The sequence below is a fragment of the Mus caroli genome, unplaced genomic scaffold (assembly GCF_978045245.1).
Source record: "Mus caroli unplaced genomic scaffold, Mus_caroli_1 scaffold_1, whole genome shotgun sequence".
In the NCBI taxonomy this organism is placed as follows: domain Eukaryota; kingdom Metazoa; phylum Chordata; class Mammalia; order Rodentia; family Muridae; genus Mus; species Mus caroli.
This window is the reverse complement of record NW_028227256.1, coordinates 72,140,646-72,165,603: the sequence shown is the minus strand read 5'-3', so window position 1 is coordinate 72,165,603 and position 24,958 is coordinate 72,140,646. Positions and strand designations below refer to the sequence as shown.

The window sequence follows — 24,958 nt, the reverse complement described above, 5'->3', positions numbered from 1 at the left end:
AGAAAGGAAGGAAGAAAGGAAGAAAAGAAGGGAGAAGGATCAGATAGCTGGCTCAGTAGGTAAAAGCACTTGCTGTTACACCTGATAATCTGCATTCAAACCTAGGATCCACATAATTGTAGGAGAGTACCAACTCCTGCAGACTGTCCTGTCTCTCAAACACACACACACACACACAGATAAAAAACATTAAAAAATACCAGAAGGCTACAGCTTCCTATCTTTCAAGTCTTTTTCTTTTTCTTTTTTTTAAAATTTTGTGAGTCTTGGCTGTGCTCCACTCAGCTCTCAGAGGACCAGAATTATTAGAGCACTTGGTTCCAAAACATAACACCTGAGTTAGGTGTATGGCTCATGGCTATAACATCCTAGTCATAAGGAGGCTGAGGCAGGAAGAGTACCATGAGTTTTAGGCCACCCTGGGCAGTGAGTACCAAGTAGCTTACATAGTAAGACTCTGTAAAACAAAATGTGGTGTGTGTGTGTGTGTGTGTGTGTGTGTATCTGTGTATATTGTGTGTGTGTGTCTGTGTGTATCTGTTTGTTGGTATGGGGTATGTGTGTCTGTGTGTTTGTCTGTATGGTGTATGTCTATCTGGTGTGTGTATGTGTGTGTGCATCTGTGTGGTATGTGTGTCTCTGTGTTTGTCTGTATGAGGTGTGTGTCTGTATGGTGTATGTGTGTGTGTCTGTTTGTTTGTATGGGGGTATGTGTGTCTGTGTGTCTGTCTGTATGGTGTATGTCTATCTGTCTGGTGTGTGTATGTGTGTGTGTGTCTGTGTGGTGTGTGTGTCTCTGTGGTGTGTGTCTATTTGTACGGGGTGTGTGTCTGTTTGTATGGGGTATGTGTGTGTCTGTGTGTTTGTATGGGGGGTATGTGTGTCTGTGTGTCTGTCTGTATGGTGTATGTCTATCTGGTGTGTGTATGTGTGTGTGCACGAGTCTGTGTGGTGTGTGTGTGTGTCTATTTGTATGGGGTGTGTGTCTGTTTGTGTGGGGTATGTGTGTGTGTGTCTGTATGGTGTGTGTGTGTATGTGTGTGTTTGTAGTGTAGTTCAGAGCACTTGTGGGAATCAGCCTCCTTCTTCTACCATGTGTGTTCTGAGGATCAAGGCCATCAGGGTTGGTGGCCTTTTGCTCTCTGAGCTATCCCACCAGTCTCAGATTTCTATTTTGAAGATAAGGAAACTGAGCTGCAGCAGTAAGTGGCTGAAGTCTGTATGCTTAAGGCTTTCTCCATCTATCCCTATTATATCTCTCCTATCTAACTGGTTGTATGCTCTGTTGAGGGGAGCTTGGGTAATGAGAATTCTTGGGACCTCTAGGGCGCCTGTACTATCTTCAGGATGTCTCACGTAGCTGCTAGAACTGAAAGGTTTGTACTGGGACTGTAGAGCTACAGTATCTTTTCAGTTACTATGCCTGTCTGGGGTCCTATAAACAGGACATAAAAGGGTCAGGAGGTCATCCAAGACTGGATTGAAAGGATGTGCCATCAAAATAAGCAACATGGAATAGAAAATAAACAAACCAGGGAGACAGTTGGAATGAACAGGCAAGGAGGCCAGGCCAGTGTCAGAGGGCCATGCGGTCAGTGCCTGGGGCTAGTTCCCATTGGAAATCCTGCTAGGCAAGAGGCCATGGACACATACAGCACAGAGCCAGGAGGGCATAGAGAGTTCTAGGATGCTAAAGTTAGAGAAGATATTTAACCATTAGACTGGGGTACTTCCTCATATTTGATGTTTTTTGCTTTACTTCTTCCCTTAAGAAACTCTGACTTAGCCAGGTGCACACCTTTAGTTAGCCCCAGTACTCAGGAGGTATAAGAAGCAGGCAGATCTCTGCAAATTCAAGTCTTCATGTCGAGTTCCCGGCCAGATAGAACTACATAGAGACCCTGTCTCAAACAAACAAAATACAAGAAGATAAAGAACCTCTAATTTTTCATTTTCAGAGAACATATGGACACCAATTGCTAGTGACCCAACTAAGGGGGAAATTTGCTATGTAGAGCAGCTTGATCTTGAACTCTTAAAGATCTACCTGCTTCTGCCTGTTAAGTGCTGAGAGGCCTCTTTAAGAGTGGGAGAGAAGCTGAGGAATTGGGGACTGTTACACATGGCAGGATGACTATGTTACGGATGAGCACAGGCTGGTGAAGCCCCTTACAGGCTGTTCTGTTGGAGGAGTTCCTTTTCCTGGCCCTGCCCATGCCTTTCTTTCCCCATCTGGTTGCTATCAGGCAGTGTGGCTGCTGGCGGGCTCTTTATTTATTTATCCCAGTGTAATGGGGTGAGGACGGAGCTGGCCTGAGGTTGGCTTTCTGAGGCCATGCCACTGAGCCACAGGCGGTTAGCATGGGTGTGTGAGTCACTGGGGCTGCATGCTGCTCAAACCAGACTCGGACAGGCTCAGCGACAGCAGGCAGCCCAAAATAGAGCCCCGCCCTCTGCAGCTGGCAACCTCTGGCTAGGAATCAGCCCTTTACACCAAAACCTGGGCAACTGCACGTTGTTGGCTTTCTCTGGGTGGGGGCCCTTACAGAGATAGGGATTTTGTAGCTCTCTTCTCAGACATTACACAAGGATAGCCAACACATCAACATCTCCCGTTGCTGTACTTTGAATGTCTCGGGACACTTAGATAGTCTCCTTGGTATAATATACTAGCTAAGAAGTTTGATATTTGACATTGATCTGACTCAGTATCCTAAATGTAGCCATAGCTGTAGTCTAGTTGCAGCATTCTAGAGCATTACTTGACATTAAAAAGCTACCCACTGCTGCTCTTCCTAAGCTTGAGTTTATGTCAGAAGCACTGGGCAAACCTGGGGAGACTCAGGAGCAACCTGAAAACTGCTGTCCTGTTACATGCATCTACAGGGGGTTTTCTTGTTTTCTCTGGATGGGTCTCCTTTTTTTTTTTTTTTTAAACAACAACAACAACCAAAAAACCTTGCTTCAGGAATGTTCATGATACTCAGGATCAGATCCAAGATCTTATTTATTCTCCTTCCTCTGGGTTGTCTCATTGAGAGCCTAGTCCCAACAGCACTGTAAACCACTGAGAGCTAGTTTTAGAGCACCATGTCATATAGACCCATGCTTTTTTCTGCATCCTTGATATTTCCACATGGATATCTATCTTACTGGTAGGTATCAGTGCCTCTAATGCATGCTCCACATGAATTATTTACTTCTTTCTTTAAACCTGTTCTTTATTTGTATTCTTTGCCTTGGCAGATTAAACCATCATCCATTGGTTCCCTAAGCCAGAAACTGGAGTTTCACCTGCATTGCTGCATTCTTCTTGGTTTTCATTTCCAATTATGACTCACCAACCACCATGGGGTCTGTTCTTTAGTCTAGCTTTTGTTGCCTTAGATAAGCTGAGACCCTTTTGGCTTGATGCTGCAACTGCCCCCTTACCTGCCTTCCCATCATCCTCTTTCTGCTTCCCAGTTAAATTTACATTTATCCGAATATTTTCTTTGAAAAAGAGATGATTGTCTTGCTTTCTTGCTTATAGTCCTTTAGTGGTTCTTAGTGGCTTATAGTGGCATGTAGGGTAAAGTTCAAATTCCTTGTATGCTATACAAGACCATTTAAGACTGGACCTATTTACCTCTTCATCTTGATCCTCCATCATGGTGCCCTGCACTTATACACCTAAAGTGTTATAGCTTCCTGCTTGGACACATCTCATTCATTTGTTTGGTATTGTTTTCTCTCATTCTGTTCAATGTTCCCAGCTCTATGTAGGTATTATCCCTTTGTGGGCCCTGATCTTTCCTTCCTTCAGCTTGTTCTTCTTTCAGACATAACAGACCATGGTGTTATTCCTATAACCTTCTCCAAACTGTTTGTCATATGGAATGATCCAGATATCAAGAAGAGAGGCAGGGAAAATTGAATTGGCCAACCCTTCTCCATTTAGATTTTTCCTATATGGGGCTTGGAAAGTCCTTTTCCTCACTTTTTTCCTTTTGAGACAGTCGCCCTCAGAGGCCAAATTGGCCTCAAACTCATGAACCTCCCCTAGACTCCCAAGAGTTGGAATTACATGGATGTGCCAAGGTGCTGCAGTCTTTCTTAGTATGGTTTCTACAGCATAACCCGTTCTCTCTTTCCCACAACATCACTGTTTGATTCTTCTCACAAGCTTGTGCTGCTGCATGGCTGAATTATAGGACTGCCCTCAGAGCCAGTCCACAGTCTTATCTCCCCTCACTGTCATTCATCTCAGCTAGCCCAGCAAGCCCAGCAAGCACAGCAAGCACAGCAAGTACAGCAAGCACAGCAAGCACAGCAGGCCACTGACAGCCTGGAGTGCTGGTACATGGTATAGTCTGAACACTCAGAAGGCTAAGGTAGGAGGGTGATGGAGTTTGAAGTCATCCTGGGCTATAGTGAGCTTAAAGCCAGTCTAAACTACTCAGTAAGACCCAGTCTCAATAAAACAAAACAAAGCAAAAAGCCTGCAGAACTCCTAAAACAAATGCACATAAGCAACAAACCAATAAATATTTCTGTGTGGAGATACTGTAGACATTTTCACATTCAGTATTTCCCAAACTGAATCCATACTCTTATACACCAAGTTGATTTTTTTCCAAGAACCCAACATCTTCCTATTTAAGTTAATTAAATTAAACCTCACTTAATTGAGCCAAAAACCTTGGAGTCAGCCTTGGTTTTTATCCTCTTATATCCTATATCCAGTCCCTCAGAAAGTGCCATTGGCTCTACCTGAAAGAAAGGGACCATAATCTCACTGCGGTTTTCACTGCCCTGAGCTACCATCATCATAACTGCACTTCAGAAATGGCCTCCCTACTGGCATGTGTTGCAACCTCAGGAATCTAGGAGCACTTAGCTGGTGAGTTCTGGCTCAGAGCTTCTCGTGAAGTGGCTAGTTACCCCCATTACCATCAATGTTGCTACTGCACCAGAAGCTACAACTTCTGGGGAGGTTGGTATTGTGTAGCATGCAGGGTCTAGTGCTAGTTAAAACCACACTTCTCTTCCCCTGCAGCATGTATAGTGCCTTCTGACACTATGTGAACTAGCCAGCAGGGAACCAGTTTCCTGATCAGTTCAAGGTTGATTTCTTTATGTCCTGCATGCAAAGAGAATGATATGTCTTCAGTAATTTAGTCTTATAATATAGATATATAACAGTTAACATGGTTTTACAGTATAGTTATGGTGAACAACCAAGAGTGACGGCAAGCACTTGTGTTCTAGATGCCTCTGGGGCTTCCCTAACCAATAACTTGTAGGGTGTATCCCGTGCCTGGTACTGAGATTTGCATTTAATAATCTATATCTTTTGGGAGCAGTATTGTCCATCCAGAAAAGGCATTTCTTTTTTTTTTTTTTTAGATTTATTTATTATTATATCTAAGTACACTGTAGCTGTCTTCAGACACACCAGAAGAGGGTGTCAGATTTCATTACAGATGGTTGTGAGCCACCATGTGGTTGCTGGGACTTGAACTCAGGACCTTCAGAAGAGCAGTCGGTGCTCTTAACCACTGAGCCATCTCTCCAGCCCCAGAAAAGGCATTTCTTTCAAACTCCTTTAAAAATATATTTTAATTAGCCTGTAAACGAATGGATTTTCATAAGGCTTCTTCATATATATTTGCATTGAAATAAGGACCTAGCCGGGCGGTGGTGGCGCACGCCTTTAATCCCAGCACTTGGGAGGCAGAGGCAGGTGGATTTCTGAGTTCGAGGCCAGCCTGGTCTACAAAGAGAGTTCCAGGACAGCCAGGGCTATACAGAGAAACCCTGTCTCGAAAAACCAAAAAAAAAAAAAAAAAAGAAATAAGGACCTATAAGGTAGATATGGTGAAACATACCCTTAATCCCAGAATTTGGGATTAAAGCCAAGTGAATCTCTGTGAGTTCAAACCAGGCTCATATACATAGTGATTTCCAGACAGCCAAGGCTATATAGTGAAACTATCTTAAGACCTCCAAAAAGAAAAAAGAAAACGGTACCTTTAGAAATTGAAGCTTATATTGAAAAGACACATAGACACAGATATGAGAATCTTCTGCAGAGGAGCAGTGTTCGAAACCATGAGGATGGATTCATCACTTGCTGAGGAAAGCAGAGAGAAAAGGCAAAGGCTTGGTGATGGAGACTTGGGGAACTTTCATCATTGGATGGAACAGGAATCTGTGAAGGAAGTTTTAGGGATGAAGAGAGTCAGGATAGAGTGGTAGATAGCCACCAAAGGGGACTAGCAAGTTTCTCTTATATAAAATATGCAGTGTGTGTGTGTGTGTGTGTGTGTGTGTGTCTACTAGACCCCAACCCCATACTGCTTCTTCATCTAAGCCATAGCTTTGAATTTGTCTCAGTTACTTTCCTATTGCTGTGAAGAGGCACCATGACTAAGGTAACATAGAGGAGAAAGAGTTGATTGAGCACTCATAGTTTTAGAAGGTAAGTCCATGACTACTGTGATAGGGAGTGTAGCAGCAGATAGGCATGCCACTCAAACACTAAGCACTAAAGCTTATATCTTGGGACACAATCACAAGGTAGAAAGAACCAACTGAGAATGGGGTGGGCTTTCCAAACCTTGAAGCCTACCACACAGTGATATACTTCTTTTAACAAGATCTCACATCCTACTCCTTCCCAAACAGCCATTAGTTAAGGGCCAAACATTCAGACATATGAGCCTATGGGAGCCATTCTCAGTTAAACCTACCACAGAATCCTTACAACAAACCCAGGCACAGCTATTGTCTTCATGATAAAGATGGAATAGCAGAGTATCAGGAGGGAAGTGATTCACTTAAGGTCACTAAGCTGATTCACCTTTATTTGCCTTGAATCAAATCCTGCGCTGTTGTCCTCACCAGAGAGGATGGATGAGCCACAGTGCCACAGAATGACTGACTGACAATGTATAAATCTTATGAAATGTTTAACCTTGGAAAGTCTCTACAAACTGTAGGCAGTTCAAGAAGGATCAATAAATAATACCAAGGAGATAATTAATATAGATCTATTGTCAGAAAAGTTTCACAACAAATAAGAAATGAGAGAACCAGAAGAGTGGGTTAGCCAAAATCAAATAGGGAGGCTCATGCATTTGAAGGCAAAGGGGAAAGGTGGAAAGGAGGAATGTATTATGGCAAAGAGCAGGGGGGAAATATGGGAGCATCAGTCTGTGGGGTCGCCTGTGGGATATACGTAGGGCATGCAGGGACAGGTGGTAGTTTGAACATAGATGACTAGTTTTATGCGGACTTTCATCTTTTTCCCCCAAGAAGTGCAGTATTTTCATTCAAGAATTTAAAATTCTTTCCTAAGGGCATCCACTTCATCCTTCACTAAAAAGAGAGACAAGAGGGTCTCCTCATAGTAGTACAGGAGAAAAAAAAAAAAGAGGGTCAAATGATTGTATGATTGTGTGTGTTAGAAATAGTGGAAAGGACAAAAAAAGAGGGTCAAATGATTGTATGATTGTGTGTGTGTGTGTTAGAAATAGTGGAAAGGACAGAATTTGGAGTCTGAGTGATACTCTTCCTCTTCTGAACTCCTACAACAGATTGGATTTTTCCTGTGTCACTGAGGCTGCTCTTACAAAAATTTCTATACTTGTTTTTGATGGGGAAGACATGGCAGCAGGAACGTGAGGCAGCTGCTCACATTGCGTCTGTGTTCGGGAAGTGCCAAGAGATGGATACTGGTGTTCAATTGATTTTCTCCTTTTTATTCATCCCATGGCTTAGCCTATGGTGTGGTGCTGCTCCAATTTAGGGTGGGTCTTCCTACCTCAAACTAGACACGCTGTCACATTCATATATCCAGAAGTGTGTCTCCTAGGTGATTCTAGATCTTGTCAAGGGGATAGTCAATATTGTCTGTTACATGATGGTTTAAGGGAATTCTTTTTTTTTTTTTTTTTTTAAAGATTTATTTATTTATTATATGTAAGTACACTATAGCTGTCTTCAGACACACCAGAAGAGGGCATCAGATCTCATTATGGGTGGTTGTGAGCCACCATGTGGTTGCTGGGATTTGAACTTCGGACCTTCGGAAGAGCAGTCGGGTGCTCTTACTCACTGAGCCATTTCACCAGCCCTCTTTTTTTTTTTTTTTTTTTTTTTGGTTTGGTTTGGTTTTTCGAGACAGGGTTTCTCTGTATAGCCTTGGCTGTCCTGGAACTCACTTTGTAGACCAGGCTGGCCTCGAACTCAGAAATCCGCCTGCCTCTGCCTCCCGAGTGCTGGGATTAAAGGCGTGCGCCACCACGCCCGGCGGGAATTCTTTAAGAGCTCATTTGGTCCAGTTAATTTTATACTTAAAGTCTGAGAAATGTTGATGTTGTATATTGATCTCTTAGAATCTTTACTCCAAGAGCCCCTTCCAATTCAGTACAGGTAAAGGTAAGAATGGGGCAGCACATGGAGATGTTGATTTAAAGAAGAAATGATTAAGGGCTGATCACATGGCTCGCCAGGTAAAGATACCAAGTTTGACAACCAGAGTTTGATTCCTAAGACCCACACAAAGGAAGGAGAGAACTTACTTCCACAAAGTGTTCTTCATTCGACCTCCACATGTGGCATACATGTGCCCACATACATTTAATATGTACAAATAAATGTAATTTTAAAAATCAAAAAGAGCAAAGAAACAGTTATCTAGTTGTAATGATTCATGTCTATAATTCTTACAGTTGGGGATGGACTGAGGCAGGAGGATTACCATGAGCTTGAGGCTAGCCTTGGCTACAGTGTGAGGCCCTGTCCCAAATAACGAAATTAACTAACTAAAAAAAGAACAGTTAGTGGAAGCTGTAGTGTTCCATTAAGAGGCTACAGGGAGAGCAGAGTGAAATTGTTTAATTTAATGTTCTTATATGTAGTTTAGGAAAAACATTTAATGATGTCTGTGGGCATGTAGTAACAGAAAAGATAAACCAAAGAATAATTTATGTATCTAGCATTTTGGGAAAGATTGATACACTGTAACAACACATTTTTAGCTCATACAATGTATGAGAACTCCCGCTAAAGCTGTTTGCTACTTTTTATCTTTTCTGGTTTTAGCAAGTAGCTTTCTCTGTGTATTCAATTTCCCAGGGAAAACAACCCCTGAAGATGTTTCAGTTATTGGAAGAGCATAATTTTCAAGTAGTAACTAATAAATTGGTTTTAAATGTCTTCATTCCTAAATGAACTAACAAAAACCAGGTTAATGATGTTAGACCTTTCTGTTTTGACTAGGCTGGTGGGCCAGTGAGGTCCTGGGACCAGACTGTCCCTGTTTACTCTGTGCATGGGTTGGGGAGTACACCTGACCTTTACATGGGTGATGGAGATTCTAGCTCAGCTCCTCATGCTTACACAGAAAGTGTTCTTACCCACAAAGTCATCTCAACCCCCAGGAAAGGCCTTTCAATCCACACACTTCTTTTCTACCCCAGCTCTCTCTTCTGCTCTCTTCCTCCCCCATCACTTCCTTTTTATCTTCAGTGGAAGCCTGTTCCCTAATGTCCTTGAAACCATGGACTGTAGCCCCAGTTCCGGGTAACCAGAGCTGCATGCTTAGGCTTACCTCCCTTTCTCATTTGTACTGTTGTCAGAAATTTGGGGTCAGGGTACCTTCATGGTTACCAGATGATACCAGGGATAACAGGGTCCCCTTTTGGTGTTCTTGGTCTAGTTAATAAAGGAATTTAAGAAAGGGCTCAAGTAGAAGCTTGAGGACAATTTTATTGGAGTTTAAAAGAAAACCACAGGGCAGGCAAGCTATATCTCTGTAATGCCTGGAGGAGGGTGATGGAGGAGAGCAGGAGAAAGGCCATGTTGTTAGTGTTAAGCTGGCATAGAAATGAGCTGTAGGGCAGCAGGCAGCTATGTGGGGGAAAGGAAGCTCCAGAGAAAGGGTAAGAAAGTCCCACATGCTAGGGGAGCTCAAAGTGTGAGAGAAAGCATGTTTAGAAGAGAGAAAAAGGAAGTATCCCTCTTCTGGGTAATTTAGAAAAGTGGGCAGATGTGAGCAGCTTGTCTACAGTTATGTAAGAAACATGCTAGGGGTGAGAATTCTGGGGAGGAAAAAATACATTATCTTCCACCTTAATGGGAATCCATTTTCCTAGATGTAGTCCATCTCCCTGAGGGGTAGTTCCTCTTGGCCAGGTGATTGACATACCCAACTCTACCCATGCTAGAGATTCTATTCTCTTGACCAGAAGTCTTCTCACAATGAGCCTCCTTACTGCCTACCCCCCCCCCGTGTGTGTGTGTGTGTGTGTGTGTGTGTGTGTGTGTGTGCACAGATCTTTGTGGAGGAGCCAGAGGTCAACATTTGAGTGTTTGTACCAATCATTCTCCTCCCCCTTGTTTGAAAACTCACTCAGACTGGCTCAGACTGGCTGGCCATCTCTCTTGTCTCTGTCTTGGGACTTTAAGTGTGTGTTGCTGTTGTTGGCTTTTTTTAAAAAAGACTTATTTATTATTATACATAAGTACACTGTAGCTGACTTCAGACGCACCAGAAGAAGGTGTCAGATCTCATTACGGATGGTTGTGAGCCACCATGTAGTTGCTGGGATTTGAACTCAGGACTTTCGGAAGAGCAGTCCTACTGAGCCATCTCTCCAGCCCTGTTTTTGGCTTTTTACATGGGTGCTAGGGATCAAACTCTGGCCCTTGTGTTTACGCAGTGAGCACTTTACCAACTGAGCCATCTCCATAGCCCGCCTGCTCCTTTTGGTTCCCCTACTTTTTTATTACAAACACTGAAAATGGGAGGGGATTTTCCTCTAATTGTATCTTGAATTTAAAAGTGTCACAGATGTTTGGAGGTTGGTTTTTGGATGCTGTGCCCTTCTTCAGGGAAGGATGCAGATTCAATTATACAAGTTTCATTGAACCTCACACACACAGTGAGCAATCCTCCCTCACTTCTGGGGCTTTGCCTATCTAGAGAAGTCCTGGATAGTAAGTGAGCAGTGTAAAAGTTCCAACTTGGGAGGGATCCCTCACAGCTGCCTTTCTGTAACTGTATTGGCCAGAGAACGGATCGAACATCTGTGGCCGTCTGCCTTCTGTTGTTTTCTTCTATTTTGGACAGTTTAGGATCTAGAGTTTTTAATTCTCCCTGGTCCTAGAGAGCCCTAATGACCAGGGAGTGTTCTAGCTGTACTGACTTCTCAGAACCACCCAGGTGGACCAGCAGCAATATGTAGACCACGAGCCGAACTCTCCTAAAACCATTCCTGAGGCTGGAAGCCTGAATCAAATGGCCATTATACTACTCCTATCAGGGCTCCCCGTGCCAGTGTTCAGCTTGTCCTCACATATAAATATAGGTCTCTCTAGATATAAAAAGTGAGAGAGTCTGTGAATTGCTTTTTTTCTATACTCCCTTTCATGAGGCAAGCTAATGAGATGCATATCGTTAAAGGTATGATGTTTTGTGGGACGAAGTCTTTTAAACTGGATGTGCCTGGCTTAGTTATGGCAAATATTTACAAAAAAAAAAAAAGGGACATACCATATAAAATTAGAGTTCTGAAAATAGCACTGAGAGAGGGAGGAAAAAAAAAAAAAAAAAAACAGGACAGAAAATACAGGCCAGTCTGTTTGGGGAAAAGGGGAAAAGATAAAATGAGAGAAGCGCCGGCAGTAAAAACAGCATCTTAGTAAACAGACTATAAAAAAAATTGTGACCTGCTTTCTGGCAACCCTGGAGGCTGTTGAGCGGGTAAAGGTGGCAGAGCTGGCGTCTGTGTGGACACACGGTGCCCGGGGCGCATGGCTCCCCTGGCCTCGCAGGGCGTTAAATTTAGCCACATAATGATGGGCCTGAGTAGCTGCCTCTTGTTGACCACACCATAATTACTGCTTTGCTTTATGAATTTTATTTTGCTTATTCTGTTTCCTCCTTCTTTGGCACAAAAGAGGCCTGGAGTGGGGGGAGTCCCGCCCCCATACCCCTCCCCTTACTGGACAAATGAGTCTTCACAGAAACTTGGGCTCTTGGGCCATCAGAGTATAGAGTAAGATCCATTGATTAACCAGAGTGGGAGGGAAGGTTGCTAGCTTCCAAGAGTTTTACCTCCTTGGCCCTGATTCTCAGGTCCTGTCTGGCAGTCTTTGGCCTTAGGTGGAACTTTCATGTGAGTCTGAAATGTCAAGACTTACTCTGTTTGCACCTTCAAGAGTGAGAATCTTCCAGGTGTTGTTGGATGCTTTTAGTGTTTAGTCCTAAGCCTTCCCCCAGCCACCTCCCTCCAGTTAAATCCTTGGAAGCTTGGAAGATTTGACAGCATTCTGCATCAAGAAAAAGTACAGCTGGGCATAGTAGTGCACACCTTTAATCCTAACAGTTGGGAGGCAGAGGCAAGTGGATCTCAGTGAGTTTGATACCAGCCTGGTAAAGACAGTTCCAGGACAGCTGGGACTATGTAGCGGCCCCCTCCAAAACAAAATTAAAAAACAAATAAACAGGTGCATTGCTTTGCATACTTTGGTTATAGTGATAACAGAACTTTTAGCATATTAGTGACTCTTTGATAACATAAAGCTTGTAGGAGGCTGGGGAGAAAGCTCAGCAGGCAAACTCACGAGGACTGAACTTGCATTCATTCATCTATTCATGTTGGAGGGCGGGGAAAGGGTGCACATGTGGAGGAGAGAGGACAACTTGAAGGTGTTAGGTCTCTCTTTCCACCATGGGAACTCTAAACTCAGGCCATCAAACTTGGCAGCAGGCACATTTACTGGCTGAACTATCTCATGGGCCTGGGATCTGGGTTTGTATCCTTAGCAGCCATGTAAAAAGCCAGGTACGGTGACACGTGTCTAACCCCAGGTCTCAGGAGGGCAAAGACAGGTGGATCCTCAGAGCTCAGCCAGCCTAGCCAATGTGAGCTTCAGGTTCACTGAGAGAACCTGTCTCAAAAATGAGATAGAAAGTCAGTGAGATGGCTCAGTGGGTGAAGATGCCTGCTGTCAAGCCTGGTGACTATCCCTGCATCACCAGAGCCTGTATGGTGGGAGAAGAAAGTTGTTCTCTACATATGCTACACACACACACACACACACACACACACACACACATGCTCAGAATATTTTGGTGAAACTTCAGGTGTTCTTCTTGAACTTGGGTAGCTCTGCCTGGGATTTAGTTGGCTAGAACATGCCATCATGGTCTTTGTCGGAGAGGTATGCTGAGCCTCAGCTTACCTACAGCCCCAGAGAATCAGCCAGAATCTTTGGCCTGAGACCAAAAGTGCAATACTGGGGAGAGAACATAGGCTGCAAGGGCATTAAGAGAATTGTATGGACGAGGTTCGGGGTCATTGTGGGTGAAGTTCTTGACTGTGACCTATTATGCCATCTACCTATGTCCCCACAGTGGCCCTGCAACTGAGGAAGTGGTGGAAAAGGAAGGGCAAACAGGGGTTGTGGTCAGGGTGCTGGCTTATCCGTCACTGGCCAAGACTGTCCTATTTGTGTGTTGCACTCTGCTAAAGCCAGACACGAATGAACGTGTCAAGGAAAAGCTTCTTGCAGCTCTTGTTTTCTCAAAACAAAGGAAGCTCCTTGCATTGCTGGAAGTCGCGTGCTTGAGGACTGAGTTTGTTATTGCCTGATAACCTGGCCACCAATTCCTGCCCTCCTCTTCACCCCATACAGCTAGGAATTAGTGGGAACAGCTTCCTGTCCCTACCCAAGGCAGCAGGTTCACTCTCTCTTGACCCCAGAAAAAGAGAAAAGAGGAGTTAGCTTCCTACCCTAGGACCTGTTGGTGTCTTCCATTGAGATCATCAACAAGTGCTTTTCAAAATAATTTGCTTTGCATGTAATCATTAGGCCACATGAGCTCCACAGGGCTTGTACAAGTTCAACTGCATCCAAGCTATTCATAGATACCATTTGTTGAGATGAGTCCTCTGAACACACGTTTGGGTGTCGTGACAATGTCAGCGTGTTATAGACTTGTTTAAAGGCTTGTGCTCAGTGTCTTTAACTCTCTTACCAAGCCTCAGTAGAAGCTATGGATTGGCACAGTTGGCTGCTCATACTGGTCGTATTTATTTTAGGAGGGGATCTTGCTGTGCTGCTCAGGTTGCCTTTGCATTCAAGGCCCTCCCTTCAGCCTCCTGAGTGGATTGCTGGGATTAGAGGTGCAAGCCACAGCACCCAGGCTCTGCTCTTACTTTACATAGCATCATTCTAGAATTTATAGGCTTTGTGCAGCTGGGTGTGGCAAATTAGGCTTGAGAGGCTGATGAAAGAGAATCACAGCAAATTTGAGGTTCACCTAACAAGACCCAGGGCAAGCAGAGCTCCATAGGGAGACCCTGTTTCAGAAAACCAAAATCAACCAAATAAATGGGTATTGTGAATGGAAAGTGGAATTCTCCCCTTTGGATCTATCAGCCTAGTAAACATACCTTAAGGTAAAAGGGGGGGGGACTTCTTTCTTTTTTTTCCAAGTTTTGTTTTATTTATTTTTTTTTGAAACAGGATCCAGCATGAAGCCCTGAATAGCCTAGTACTTACTATGTAGCCCAGGATGACCTTGAACTTGTGGCAATCCTTCTGCCTCAACCTTCTGAGTACTTAGATTGCAGGCATGAGCCACCCTGGAAAAAAAGACTTCTGGCTCAGTGGTTAAGAGAAGAAAGAGCAATTGCTGTTGTTCTTGCAGAAGACCCAGGTTTAGTTCCCAATACCCACATGGTAGCTCATAACCAGTTATAAACAGTTCTGGCAAATCCAACACCCTCTTCTGGTCTCTTCTGTCATTGAATACACAACACATGGAGAGACAATGGTCATACAGATAAAATCAAAATAAACAAATCTTTGCTGGATGTGGTGGTTCATACCTTTAATTCCAGCACTGGGAGGCAAAGGGAGGCAGAGGGAGGCAGATCTTTGTGAGTTCCAGGCCAGCCTGGTGTACAGAACTGATCCTAGGGCAGCTAAGGCTACACAAAGAAGTCCTGTTTCAAAATCAAATCAAATCAAATCAAACAAAAACTCAAAACAAAACAGGAAGAAATACAAACAAACAAGAATTTCTAGGACATTAGGCTGTTAGAAGCATGGAGCCTCAGTTGCCAGTTCATGCTAAAGGGCTCTGACATGAGGTGGAAGGGTGAATTAAAGATTTCTTTCTCAATGCCAAGGTTCTAAGATTCTAAGGTTAAATGGTGTACACAGAGATAAAGTTAAGGACTGTGGTGATTTTCCAGTAAGGCATTGATTCTAAGCCTTAAACTCCACTGTAGGCAACTTAATGAGGTGCAGGAGAAAGGGAAGGACTGGAGGCTTTCATTTGGTTTCTTTTCTAGTCTGCCATTATCAGCTAGATATGAGGTCTTACCTACCCAGAGTGACCACATGTTTGGCCAGCATTATCTTAGTATTCTGTTAGAGGGCCACCAAATTGTTTCTAGAGGTGGAAGGATCTAGGATTGAGGAGAGAAGTAAATATTGACAGAGTTGGTGGGACTCAGGTGAGAGATAAGAAATGAGTTTTGGATTAGAAATGTGGATTATTGGCAGGGTCACTTGACAGCCCTATTTGGAAGATGGTGATGGTGAGGAAATAGTCAAGAAAAGAGGCTAAGAGCCCAGGTCAATAGGACAGCTAGGTGGAAGGCATCAGCTACACAATCAAAGGCTTTTCCTTGCTGGGTGGGGGCGGCAATAAGGGGGTGGAGAGGGAGCCTGTTTGGAAAGTAAACCAAGCATTTAAAGGACTAGAGATTCTCATGAGGAAAGAGGTGGGAACTGCTGAATTCCTCTGTTGCTAAAGGATGAAAAGAAATAAGCAGACCAAGCCTGAAGCTCTGTTTCTTTAGCTCAGGAGATCCACAATCAGGAAAAAAAACCAGGGAGAAGCTATTCACCAAAGAGAATCTTAAAAGGTTGGTAGCTTCCAGTTACCCTTAAGATAAAGTCCAAACTCCCTAATCTGTTAAAGGCCCTTTATAATTGAAGCACTACTTTTACCTCTACTTTTATCCCCATTCTTATGCTAGCTAGGCCACAACCACACCCACACATCTTCACTTTCAGTCACTGTGAGCTGCTGTTAGTTTCTGAAGCCCATTCTTTTCTGTGGGTGCTGGGAATTGAACCCAGATCCTCTGGAAGAGCAGCCAGTCCTCTAACTGCTGACCCATCTCTCCCACCCACCCATTGTTTTCTTATCTGTAGTTTTTATCATGTGGGGTTTGTCCTTGTAATATTGCCAGAGGCACACACCACAGCAACAAAGATTTTCACCGTGTTCTGTTTTTCTTTGTGAAGCAAGGGCTCTACCACTATACCCTTTGCCTCTCTTCAAGTTTGGATTTCAGTGAAGATGTTCCTTCCTCTGAGGGCTTGTCCTCTGGTCCTCTGCACCCTGCCTCCCTTATGTGCTTGCTATTCACCTTCGCTGTTATAAGCCTTCCTAACAGTACTACCATCTTTTGTGGCCTCCCTTTCTAGGGACATTGCATATTGTTTAATTTGGCTGATCCATTGAAAGCTTTTTATTTCATCTCCTCGCTCTTCTGCCCTTTCATCCCATCCTTCCTGCCCTCCTCCTCTCCTCCCCTCCTCGTCTCTCTTCTTTCTTGACAGGGTCTTACTTGTAGTAAGCTAGCCTAGAAATCATAATCTTCCTATCCCAGCTTCCCTAGTGCTAGGACTACAGGCATACGCTACCCCTCCCAGCAGCTTCAGTGTGTTCAAAGGACTTTTGTCTTTATGATGTTATAGCTATCTGGTGAAATAGGCAGGCTCCACTGAGTACAATCAACACAAGAATTTGATCACCTACTTAGATAAAAAAGAATAAAAATAAGCTGGTGTAGTGGTGCCGGCCTTTGGTACCAGCACTGTGAACGCTGAGGCAGGCAAGTCTCTGTGAGTTCAAAGACAGCCTTTTCTACAAAACAAGTTTAAGGACAGCCAGGGCTACATAAATAGAACTAAGGTACCAATTTATATAGTCATTGTTTTGTGTTAAGCCCACTAGGACATTTAAGGCTGAGGAGATATGATGGTTTGGCTCAGAGAAATTGGGTGAATCAAACTCTCATAAGTCACTGTGGGGTAGACCTCATCCTTTGACTTTCTAGTACAACTCTTTCCCTGCAGTCCTACATTATCTCTGAGACTCTGTCCTAATGAGATATATTCGATGAGAAGGCACAATTGTATCTCATTGTAAACCTGCTAGTTGAAGTGCAGGTTCTGAAGTGAAAGGAACATGGGTAAGCAGGAATTATTCCCACACAGAAGGTCAAGGAAAAATGTTAGAACTGTGCAACATGGGAATGAGTTGAAAGGGGATTAGAAGGACTCCTCTATTCTGGAGAAGGGTCTGAGACACACTGACATTTTCAGCTGTCAAATGCTTTACGTGGGGCTAAGAACAGACTGGCCAGGTGGAGTGAGAACAGAAATGGCGGTGGGCGCATATTTGGCCGCCATCTTCCAAGACCATCAATTCTTTAATCCCAAGTAAAGTGGAGGACCTGTAATGTAATCAGCCTGTAATCAGCCAGGAGGGATGCCTCTCAGCATTTTTATCCCTCAGCTTGGGAACTGGAGTGATGGGTATTATCATCCAATTCAGTGGGAAACCTGGTCTGTAGGGAAAGTTCACATAAGACCAGGTTCAGAATTTATCCCTCTGTCCTGCCTTTGGGCAGAGAACAGGATAGCCCTGTAGGGTCAGTAGATTCAAGCCTTCAGGACCAGACACTCTCTGTCCCGCTGTTTCCCAAGTGTCTCCTGGGGAGTGATTCAAGGCCAAGGTGACAGTGGGTTTGGAGCCCAGATGAAAGGATTTCAGGGACCACAAGACAAGATCCCTGTGTGGTGGCTGCTGGAAAGAGGAGGGAGTGTGTGGGGGTCAGTGACGCAATTGCCCTGGCTGGCAGGCAAGGAGGAGGAGAAGGCTTGCAGTGTGTCTCCTTATAAAGAGGACTTCACCACATGAAGCAGGGGGTGAAGGTGATCCCACTGTGAGTCACCCAGGAAGGGACGCCGTGTGCCCGGAGCCCAGAGGGAGGAGCTGTGGATTTCCCACTCTTCCTTCTATGATCTTGTGCGTAGTCTGGGTTGTTTCAGTCCGGCCAGTTACATTGCTCCTCTCCTGCCTCTAACCACCCCCGGGGACTATTCTTGATATGTCTGGGTTTTGAATCTGTCAATTTGTTCTTGAGTTCTAGTTGTTTTGTTTTATTTTGTTTTCTACTGAAATTTGGAATCTATTGATTTCAGGAAACCCAAACCATAACTAATTGTGTTTGTCTTTGAGAAGATGGCCTGGTGGCTCTTTGCCAAGCACAGTTCTGGCTCTTAGATTGTGTTTGCTTTTCTCCTTATCTTCAGCCAAGGCAGGTATCACATCCTGGACTGGAATCTGGAAGGATTCTAGGGTGCCCTGGATCCAACTGCCCCTCACTTGATGACAGCTAGAGTCTGTCCTTTATTGAGGTTTGGGACTGTAGAGAGCTCTGGGGAGTTTCCCTGTAATCAGCCAGCCACCAGCCCCACACTGCCTTGTAATAAAGCAACTCTATATTTGTTCTGTTTATAGTCTCCTCTGTAATAATGCCATAGCCCTCACTTCTCTTTCTCTTTAGGGAGATTTTCTGGGTAATAGAAAATTCTAAAATGTTAAAAGAGGAATGTAGACTCAGAAGACATTTTTATCTAGACTGTCTTCCTCTGGGAAGGTGCCCAGGAAAGGCAGGCAGTCTTTGCCTTGAGGAAGCAGCATGCTGCAGTGAGCATGCATGTGCTCACATGAGTGTGCATCTGTATGTTTGTGTGTTCATATATATATTGTGTATGTGCTATATGCACTTGCATACATGTATTCTGTGGCCCTGAGGATGTATTATGAAGATGGGCCCTGTGGGAGAAGCTGTGGGTGTGTGCTGTGGCTGGGGCAGATTTGGGGTACAGCATCCTTGTGAAGAATGTGAGTGGTATATGAAGGGGGTGAGCACAATAATGGGCAAGTTTAGGTCCAGAATAGACTCTTTCAAAGCCATCCTTCCACTCATTCTTACAATGACACCCCTTTTCTCTGTCCCCCAGCCTTTTGGGGCCAAGGCCCAGTGATTTTTGCTAGTGTTCCATATTCTTCTTGCCTTTCCTCACCTCACTTGCAGCTAGTCAGAGAGAAGCCAGAGACACACTGTTAAGGAAAGGGTCTGTGTTGTGAGTTGTGTTCATGCTGTTCCTTCCCCCACAGTGGAGGCTCTGCATTCAGATTTAACCTAGATGGCCGACACTGAGAACTGTTGTTGCCAAGTTATTACTAACAATTCTGATTTTACCCATTTCCCTCTCCACGCCCCCCCCAGATTCTATAAATACTTTATTATATGGCACTAATAAAACTTCAAGTATTTCTTTTTATTAGAACCACATAATATGGTAATTGTATGACAGAACACAGCTCCCGTGAGTAGCCCCCACCTTCCTAGGTGTGGCCTCTCAGCACCTCAGCTTGGGTTAGGTCCACAGGCCCCTCTGTTCCCGAGTGTGTTTGAAGGAGGCTGGGTTGGTGCTTTCAGACAGAGAGCTAAGGGGTCAAGGCCTTTGAGCAAGACCGGCCTAGAGGAGTGAAGAGATACTTTCTAAGTTTCAGAGTAGTTTGTCCTCAAGTGTGAGGGTAGCAAGAATTTCTTCATTTAGCATTAAGTCTAGCACAGAGGCCCCTTGACCTGCTTTTCCTTTTAGTAGGACTGCCATGTGGTGTAGAGAGAGGCTTTGAACTTAGACCTGGGGAGAGGGTCAAGAGTTATTTGGTTATTTTTGATTCACAGTACTACTTTTTAAAAAGCCATTCTTCTTGATGTCTCCTGGCTCAAAATATGTAGATATGAGTATCTTACATCTGTACATATATAAAACCATATACTCGTGTACACACACATACACACATGTATATGTATATGTGTATATGTGTATATGTGTGTGTATGTGTGTGTGTGTATGTATGTGTGTATATATATGTATGTATGTATATGATTGAACTTGTGCATTGTGCATGCTGGCAAGTTCTCTGTCACTGAAATATACCCGTAGCTATGGGTATAGAGAATCACCATTTACATTTCTTACCTCTTCAGCCTAAGAAGGTCTTTCCTCTTAAACCTATCATTCTTCCCTTTGTCTGCTAATTCAATTTGTATATCTTTCATTACTGTTAATATGTGACCTGCAAAGTCCATATTTTTGTTAACTGATTGAGTCTTATTTGATCCTCCGTTCTTTCCAACATGATGACTTTGAACCTTGCCTGCTTCTCTGCTTTAGCAATTGAATGACGTCAGTGTATCCCCGAGTTGTATGTGATTTAGCTTCTATGTCCTCACTTGCTTGCAAAGCATGAGAATGGGGATTCTTGCCTGGGTAGCAGGTAACAGAGCCTCCAGTGCCAGGCATGTGAGGCACATGTTTTGTCTTTTCTTAATTGCCCACGTGTCCATGTTTGCATAGAGGCAAACCCCTCTAAACTGGCCCCTACCGTCCACCCACTACTCCCCATGGGGGATGTATAGGCATATGCTTATTCCACCTTTCTGGCCTAGCCAAGGTTAATATTAGACCTTCTAGCTGGGCAGTTATTCCCGAAAGCCACAGGGCGTTGTTAATATTCATGTGACCGCAGGGACCCATCAATATTCATGAGGTATCTGCAGTCTTCCTTCAGGCTCTTAGCTTGGAGAAAACAAGAATGATTAGAGTTTCTAGAATTTAAAACTAACCCTATTTCCTAGAGTCTTTTGAGGAGGAGGCAAACCTTAAGAGTAAATGTCTGGGCCAAGAGTAAGAGAAGTTTTCATGCCAGGATCCTGAACTGGTCTGACAACTTAGTGGAGTTGTACTGGACTGCTGATGTTAATGTTCTTGTCCTTACTCAGCGTTTACTGAATACTACTGGGCTTAAATTTCTTGAACACAGGCACTGGAATAGGGAATAGGAAGCTAGCATCTCTGTGTGTATGTGTCTATATGTGTTTGTGTGTACATGTGTACATACATATGCAGGTTTGTGCACCTGCTTGTATAAGTCAGAGGTCAATGTTCTCGATAGCTCTCTTATTTGAAAAAATTTTTAAAATGTACGTGTGTGTGTGTGAATGGAGTGCATGCAATACTAAGGTACGTGTGTGGAGAGCAGAGAACAGCCTTCTCTACCCTGTTTGAAGCAGGTTCTCTTGCCATTTTTCCAAGTACACGTGCTAGATTCAGTGGCTTGTGATCTAATGGACATTTTTCCATAGAAATGCTGGTATTACAGAAGTGTGCTACTGTGCCTGGCTTTACATAGCTTCTAGGGATTTACTCAGGTCTTTTTTTTTTTTAAATATTTACTTATTTATTTTATGTATACGAGTACACCATAGCTGTACAGATGGTTGTGAGCTACCATGTGGTTTCTGGGATTTGAACTCAGGACCTTCAGAAGAGCAGTCAGTGCTCTTAACTACTGACCCATCTCTCCAGCCCCAAACTCAGGTCTTTTTCCTTGTGTTTTATCAACTGAGCCATCATCTTGTCAGTACTCAAACTGATTATTTTGAGACAAGGTCTCTCATTGAGTGTTGACCTTGCAGATTGAGTTCATCAGCTGGCTAACAAGCTTCACGGAGTCTCTTATTTCTGCCTTCCCAGTGCTGGGATTATATATACATCCATCAGAGCCTGATATACACACATGTACGTACAGACAAACAGACAGACAGACAGACCTGTGTGTATTGAACTCGGGTTCTTCTCTTGTACAACAAACACTTTGTCAATGGAGTCTTCTCAGACCCAGAAACTAGCATTTGTAGTACTTGTTAAGTGCTGGCAATACAAAGATGACTGACATGATTCCTGCCCCAAGCATCAGATGTCTTAGAAGTGGGGACAGGTACTCATGCATGCACAACCCAAGAAAGAGTGCTGCTACATAGGGGAAAACAAAGTGAGGATAAATGGAATATTCTCTGGGGGAAATTATGGACTCTCAGAAAGCTCAGGAGAAATGGCTAAATGTAAGGCAGTGGTTCTCAACCTGTGGGTCGTGACTCCTTTGAGGGGATTCAAATGACCTTTCACAGTGGTTGCATATCAGATATTCTTCACATCAGATTTTTACACTACAATTCCTAATAATGGTAAAATTATAGTTACAAAGTAGCAACTAAATAATTAGGCTAGGGGTCACCAGAGCATGAGGAAGTGTGTGAAAGGGTCACAGCATTAGGAGGGTGAGAACCACTAATAAGGAAGGCTCACTTGAGGACTCTGCTGGTCTCTCTGTTTGTTAGCTTTGGCTGCTGCCTTTGCAGGGCTTCCCTTGTCCTCAGAGCTGTTTGAGTAGAACTTGTAAGTGTGCGCTCTGGGGTGGGGGAGTAGTCTGCTGATCTCCCCGACTGCTGTTTTATTTATTTATTTTTTTCTCTTGAAAAATTTAACTTAATTTGTCCAACTGTGGTCTGTTCTTTGGTTCAGTTTGGGATCTTAGCATCAGTGTTAGCTATGGTAGTGATGTGTACCTCGGAGGCGGGGCAATGACAGAATCTCTGGAAGCTCACAAGAAGTAGCGGCCAGATGTAAGTAAGGCAGGAGGATTTGGAGCTCACAGCCATCCTTCGTAGCCATCTGAGGCTACCCTCAGACAGGCACACGGGTAATCCAGTACTCAGTAAGCTAAGACAAAAAGACACTTGCAAGTTCAAGGCCAGCCTGGGCTACAGTAAAAGGCAACGTTTTTTGTTTGTTTGTTTCATTTTTAAGACAAGAAAACAAGTCTGTTGCCTTTGGAGTTTTCTGGTGTGTGTGTGTGTGTGTGTATGTGTGTGTGTGTGTGTGTGTGTGTGTGTGTGTGTGTATTTGGAACAGGGCCTCATGTAGCCCATATTGGTCTCAAACTCACTAGATTGGCTTTGGATTCTTGATCTTTCTGTCTCCAACTCCTAAGTCCTGAGATTATAGGCATGAGATTCTGCCTAAAAAATATAAACAAATAACAGCAACAACAAAACTCAAAACAAAAGCCCAAATCACCCAACTAAACAAACACAAAACCTGAGATGACGACAGTACAGCTGAAGAAAGGATAGCACAAGAGCCCAGGCCACCCTCCTATGATACTGAGTATTAATTGGCTCTTGGAATTTTGGTGTCAAGCATGAACAACTCATTGGGCCTTAGTTTTCCCATAAGGAAACCAGAACAATAATAAATGGATTATACTCCTAGGCATTCCACTCATGATAGTTCAAAAAGAGATAAACATAATAATAAACATTGATGATGATAATGAAGAAGAAGGAGGAGGAGGAGGAAGAGGAGGAGGAAGAAGAAGAAGGAGAAGAAGCAGCAGCAGCAGAAGAAGAAGGAGAAGGAGAAGGAGAAGGAGAAGGAGAAGGAGAAGGAGAAGGAGAAGTAGTAGTAGTAGTAGTTGAAGTAGAGACAGTGTTTTACTTGATAGGACTATTACCAGAAGCTTTTGGAACACCTTTTCTAATGGCCAATGTATCACTCTCACTTGGGAAAACTAGGGAGCTAGGTTAGGAGAGGACGTGTGTATCCTGCAATTCTATGGCTAACTTCAGTTCCCTTTATTTACCAGGTTATAGTAGGATCAGTTAAAAACCACTATCCTCTTCTAAAGGACCAGAGCTCGATTCTCAGCACCCACATGGCAGTTCATAACCATCTGTAACTCCACTTCAAAGGGGGAATTGATGCCCTTTTCTGGTCTCTGTGAACACTGCATGTATGTGGTACACAGACATACATGCAGGCAAAACACCTATATACATATAATAAATTAATTAACTCTCCTCTATTCCATTTGATGGAATCCTATATATATTTTTGTGATGACATTTGGAGAAGTCCTTTTATATAACTTAAGCAGTTAATCCTGGTTTGGAATAGATAGCATCTTGCTTCTTTTCTTTCTTCTTTTCTTTTCTTTTCTTTTCTTTTCTTTTCTTTTCTTTTCTTTTCTTTTCTTTTCTTTTCTTTTCTTTTCTTTTCTTTTTTTTTTTTCGAGACAGGGTAGCCCTGTATAGCCCTGGCTGTCCTGGAACTCACCTTGTAGACCAGGCTGACCTCGAACTCAGAAATCTGCCTGTCTCTGCCTCCCAAGTGCTGGGATTAAAGATGTGCGCCACCACCGCCCAGCACCTCTTTTCTTTCTACAAATGACCTTGAGTCTGGAGGAAGCTGACCTTGGATGCTGGCATATAGTCCCTAGAATTGGTTCAGTATTATGTTGTAGAGGAAACTCAATCTTAGTCTTTAGAGACAAAACTTGCAAACCCCCCTCTTCCCTCCCCACAAACTAGCCTGATGGCCTGGAACTCATTTATAGTTCAAACTCAGAGCAATCTTCCTGTCCCAGCCTTCCAAGCACTGGTATTACCCATCCAGTGCCCACACTCCCCAACTACCAACTCCTTCTATTTCCCAATTTTATCTCTTTACAAAGTTTGTGTATGCTTTTGTCTTGATCTTTGTGGCTCACACAGGTATTTATTAAGATGGATGTAGAATTTCTACACCAAATTGAGTCAGTAGGTAAAAGATGTTAGAATGTGCAAGAGTATAGGCCTTGTGTATCTTACTAACCTACCTACAATTTATGTCTGGTCTGTGGTAGGTGCTACAGAGATATCTGGTAAATTGAATGAGCAGATGTATTATCTGTGGCATAAACTGACTTCTCAGTGAACTTATTGCATATCAGAGTGAGAGATATAGAGTGATGCAGCAGCATAAGCTGTCTAAGTCATTGCTTGTGGAACACTGTTGTGGTTATAGAGTTAGATGAGAAGCACTTGATCAATCGTCTAGGTGCAAATTAGAAAATCTACTTAAAACCCAGAAAACCAAACTGACGTGCCGAAGACAGAATTTAAAATAGAAT

General features: G+C 43.5%; 1 protein-coding gene across 4 annotated transcripts in view; it reads left to right on the top strand.

Moving 5' to 3' along the window:
- The window catches only part of Nhej1 (non-homologous end joining factor 1), a 93,490-nt gene that overhangs the window by 18,269 nt on the left and 50,263 nt on the right, over window positions 1-24,958 (top strand). The window lies entirely within an intron of this gene.